Here is a 5647-nt window from a genome sequence, read left to right as displayed (position 1 = left end):
ATATATATTATTTATATATATATATATATACACAAAGGAACATTATTCAGCCATTAAAAAGAAGGAAATCTTGTCACTTGCAATGACATAGCTGGAGCTCAACAACATTAGTCAGTCAGAGAAAGACAAATACCAATGATTTCACTCATATGTAAAATTTAAGAAACAAAACAAACAAAGGGTGGAAAGGAAGGAAGGAAGGAAGGAAGGAAGGAAGGAAGGAAGGAAGGAAGGAAGGAAGAAACAGACAAATCAAGACACAGACTCTTAATTGTAGAGAAGAGACCAAAGACTACCAGGTGGGTGGAGGGATGGGTTAAATAGATGATGGGAATTAAGGAATACACTTGTGATGAGCACAGGGTGATGTATGGAGGTGTTGAATTACTGTATTATACACCACCTAAAACTAATAAAACACTTTATGTTCACTAATTGGAATTAAATTAGAAACTTTTCTTTTTAAACTGACAGAAAATACTGTGGAGTTATTTCCAGAGAGTGCATTGTAAGTCCTGGAGGGTGAATGGGGTAATAGCTGAAATGTCAGCAATGCTCTGGTCTCAAGGCTATGGAATGCAATAGCATTATGAGTTCGAGAGCTCCATCATCCCCCAAAGGACAGCTTAGATACAATACCTGCTATAACTCCCTGACATTCCTTGAAACCACACGGACCCCCTTCATGCCTTTATGTAACCACCAAATGTATGTCTGGCTAATGTTTAAAGATCCTTTGTGTTATCATTCCTTGCTTTTATATTCTTTGATACTTGTATCTAATAAAATATGAAATAAAGGCTATGTGCAGTCTGATGTTGCTGTTGTTTCTCTCACAGAGGCAGCCCTGCACATCCACTCAGTCTTGTGTCTGAGAACTTTTTCTTCAGTTCACATATATATCGATAATTATTTGAGTGTAATGGACTAAATGCTCCAATAAAATACAGTGGATATAAAAATGGATAAATAAATAAACAAACAAACAAGGGGCGCTTGGGTGGCTCAGTTGTTTAAGTATCCACCTCTTGAGGGTTGCAGCAAGATTGTGGAGAAATAGGGATTTCCATACTTCCTGCCTGCATTTCTCAAACAAAGAAGGGCTGAAGCCAAAGGACTCTGGACTGCAAGAGTCTTGGAGGAAAGGAGACAGATTCCACTAAGAATACAGCCTCATAGGTGTGTGAGTGTGAACTGGGGAAGATAAAAATGGGCCGGGACACAGAGGCAGGGAGGGGAGGGAGCCCCCTCTGCAGAGAGACAAAAAGAAGAAAAAGAGTGGCTGAGGAAATCTTAGAATGGTCCCTGGAAAAGAGAAAAAACTCAGCCCGGGATGGAGAGGGATCATATCATCCCATCTCTAACCATCTCTAACCGCAGGGCTCTCGGAGAGAGATCCTATCTCTAACTGTGGAGCTTCCTTTGGGCTGGGTGCCCCAGTCCCAGGAATTCCCTCCAGGATAGACAGTTCACAAGGGATCGCAGTCGCATTCGGATTCAGTCCCCTACTCTATCCCCAGGTAGGAAGTGCCCCAGCTTATGGATTACATTCAGGCGATGTCATCAATGTGCACAGAGCAAGATCTAGAAACAAGGCTGGGCATGGGACATGGAACATGGCCCACTTTGGCTGTGCCCGTAGCACAGTAATATCAGACCCAAAAGAGTGTTTTACAATTTCTGATTCAAGAAGGGACTGGGGGGGGGGGGTCGCCATTTTTCTCCCCATAACCACCAAGGTGGGGCCTGCAGGACCCACAGTGGAGGCCAGACCCATCTACACCAAATCACACTCCTCTGCACTGTTTAGCTGCTTTATTACCGGAGCCTGAATATGGAAACAGCCCCTCTCCCAAGATCAGCACTGATATATTGCTGTGATTGACTCTAGATCAATTCTTACTATTCATATATATTCTCCCTTATCTCATTCTTATTTCTCCCCTCCTCTGGACCGGGTATTCTGGTTATAGGTTTGCTTATACAGGCATATGTAATCCATTCTCTTGATATATGTTCTATCTCCATCATTACCTTCATTTCTCTCTCTCTCTGAAATAACCAGACTATATAGTTTCTCTGGATAACATTATCTTCGGTGGTTGTTCTTTTCTCCTTACCTCCTGCTGTATTCTCTTTTTTCTCTATCTGAATTAAGCCTTTTAGTGTCTCTGCCTGGTCAATGATCAACTTCTCTTTCTCCCCATGCCTGTCATTTCTCTCTTTGTATATGCTCTTCCATAAGCACTGCCTCCATCCTGCTCTTTATTTGTAGCTGGGATTTCTGGTTTTATGGTTTTTGACTGTCCTTTGTTGGTTTTGTTTTTCCTTTCAGTTTGCTTATTTGATTTGTTTGTGTATTTGCACACTTTTGTTCCCTGTTTATCTGTTTCCCTTTACAGGGCTACCTCAAAAAATAAGCCAAAGTACTCATAGTGGAGAATCCCAAATATCACTATAAGAAGGAAAATAAAATAACCAAAGTCTCAAAAAGAGAGACCAAGGGACACCATTAAAAGAGCACTTCCTGAATGGACAGGCCCTGGACAGGCTATGAGCCTCCTTTAATATAGCTGTACCTGGAGGTGCAAAGGGTATAACAAGCTCTTAAAACCTACAAGAGACAGAAAGCTAGCCAAAATGATGAAATGGAAGAACTATCCTCTAAAGAAATTCCAGGAAGAAGTGACAGCTAAAAATTGGTCAAGATAGATATAAGCAACATAACCTACCAAGAATTTAGAATAATTGTCAAAAAATAAATCACTAGGTCTGAAAAACACATGGAAGACACCAGAGATGCTATTGCTAGAAAGATTATGGATCTTAAAAATATTTGTGATGAATTTTAAAATGCTATAAACGAGGTCCATAATAAATTGGACATGGCCACTGCATGGATTGGAGGCAGAGAGGAGAATAGGTGATTTAGAAGACACAATTAAGAAAAAGAGGAAGCTGAGAAAAAGAGAGATAAACTGATTCAGGAGAATGAAAGGAGAATTCAAGAGCTGAGTGATGCAATCAAACGGAACAATATCTGTATCATAGGAATTCCATAAGAGAGAAAGGGGTTGAAGGGGTACTTGAACAAATTATAGCCAAGAACTTCCCCCAATATAGGGAAGGAAACAAACATAGAAATCCAAGAGGCACAGAGAACCCCCCTCAGATGGAACTTGACTTGATCTTCTGTGCATTTCATAGTGAAACTGCTAAAATATAAGGATAAAGAGAATTCTGAAAGCAGCTTGGGATAAAAGGGCCCTAACATACAAAGGGAGACATATCAGAGTACTTGGAGACCTAGCTACTGAAACTTGGCAGGCCAGAAAGGAATGGCAGGATATCCTCAATGTGATAAGCAAAAAAATATGCAGCCAAGAATCCTTTATCCAGCAAGCCTGTCATTCAGAATAGGAGAGATAAAGGTTTTCCCAGACAAACAAAAATGAAAGGAATTCATCACCACTAAACCAGCCCTACAAGAAATCCTAAGGGGAACTCTATGAGGGAAATGTTGCAAGGAATACAAGGTACCAGAGACACCACTACAAGCATGAATCGTACAGAGAACACAATGACTCTAAACCCATAGTTTTCAATAACACTGAATGTAAATGGACGAAATGCTCCAATAAAAAGACACAGAGCATCAGAATGGATTAAAAAAACAAACATGATCCATTTATTTGCTGTCTACAAGAGACTCATTTTAGACCTGAAGTCACCTTCAGGTTGAAAGTGAAGGGGTGGAGAAATATCTATCATGTTACTGGAAGTCAGAGGAAAGCTGGAGTAGACATACTAATATCAGACAAACTGAACTTTAAGTTAAGGCACTAACAAGAGATGAAGAATGGCATTATATAATAATTACAGGGTCTATCCATCAGGAAGAGCTAACAATTATAAATGTCTACGGACCAAATTGGCACCACCCAAATAAATAAAACAACTAATCACAAACAGAAACAATCTTATTGATAAGAATGTGCTAATTGCAGGGGACTTTAATACTCCACTTACAGCAATGGATAGATAAACTAGACAGAAAATCACTAAAGAAACAATGGACCTGAATGACACATTGGACCACATGGATCTGACAGATATATTTAGAACTCTACACCCTGAGGCTATGGAATTCACTTTCCTCTCAAGAGCACATGGTACATTCTCCAAGATAGATCACATACTGGGTCATAAAGCAGCCCTCAAAAATATAAAAGAATTGAGATCATACCATTCACACTTTCAGATCACAATGCTATGAAAGTTGAAGTCAATCACAGGGAAAAGTCTGGAAAACCTCCAAAAAACATGGAGGTTAAAGAACACCCTATTGATCTGCGAGGGCGGAAGGAGAAAATACGGACTCCAGAAAGAACAGAACATCAAGGATACCTGAGTGAGTGAGGGCAAATGGGGGAAATCTGAAAACAGGCCGGGCCGGGATGGGCAGGGGAGACAAGATCCCCAGCCCAACATGGGGGAAGCGCGCAGAGCCCGAGAGACAAAGGGAAGAGACAGGGGAGCGCACTTCCAGGCGAGAAGCGGCCTGAGAGCGGCTGCGCTGGGGAGCGGGCTTCCCGGCTAGAAGCGGTAGGGGCTGCGGCTGAGCGCCAGGGGCGAGCAATTCGACTTGGTTTGGGGAACGGTACCATGGACCGCATTTCCACGGCGCACCTCGCCCCCTGCATGGACAGCGTGAATCCCTGGTGCCCACAGGAAAAAATAGGGCACACACCTTCACGACCCACTACAAGGAGTCGTAGGTGGCGGGTGGAGGCATGGGCGCGCGCTTAGACTGCAGGAGCGCACAGCGCCTTGAGCAACAGCTATCAGAAACCAAGAGAGACTCAGCTTTTTTTTTCCCCCCTTTCCCCCATTGAAATCGAGATCCTGGCAGTGGGTGGGGACTCTGCAATTGAGTCTGTGAAGGTGCGCACTTTACCTCCTGCTGCTCATTTCGCCTCAGGCAGGGCGGAGCCTCTGAGAACAGCCTCCAACACCTACGACATCAAACCACGCCTATCCACCAGGGGAAGCTGCTGCTGTTATTTTTTTTTAACATAAAAAAAATTTTTTTCTTCACTTGTTTCGTGCTTATTTCTTTGTCATTATTACCCCTTTTTCCTTTTTCTTTACTCAATTCTTTTAAATTTTACTCCTTATTTTCCTTTCTCCTTTCTCCCTTACCTTTTCACCTTCTTGAAACCCAGATATATTCTCCTGTATCTCATCCTTACCTCTGCCCTAAACTGGGCATACACTTTTAAACGGTCTACTGTCCTTGTTGTCTCCGACCCCCTTTATTATATTTTTTTTCTTTTCTTCTTTCTCTTTTCTTTTTATTTTCTCTTCTTCTCTTCTTTTCGTCTCTCTCCCTCCCATTTTCGTTCTTTTCTTTCCCCCCTGTAATGTGTTTCTTTGTTTAATTTGTCTGTGTGTATGTGTGATTCTGTTCCCTCTGTGTTTGTCAGTCTGTCTTCATTCTTAGGACTACACCAAGAAACAAGCCAAAGTGTGCGAGAAGGCGAGTCCCAAATATTGCAGAGTAGGGAAATAAAATACTCACAGGCACAACATGAGAAACTGAGAGATATCATTAAGAGAATATCTCCTGAAACGGCAGGCCCTGGAC

The sequence above is a fragment of the Suricata suricatta genome, chromosome 10 (assembly GCF_006229205.1).
Source record: "Suricata suricatta isolate VVHF042 chromosome 10, meerkat_22Aug2017_6uvM2_HiC, whole genome shotgun sequence".
Classification (NCBI taxonomy): domain Eukaryota; kingdom Metazoa; phylum Chordata; class Mammalia; order Carnivora; family Herpestidae; genus Suricata; species Suricata suricatta.
Note: the sequence above shows the minus strand (reverse complement) of the source record.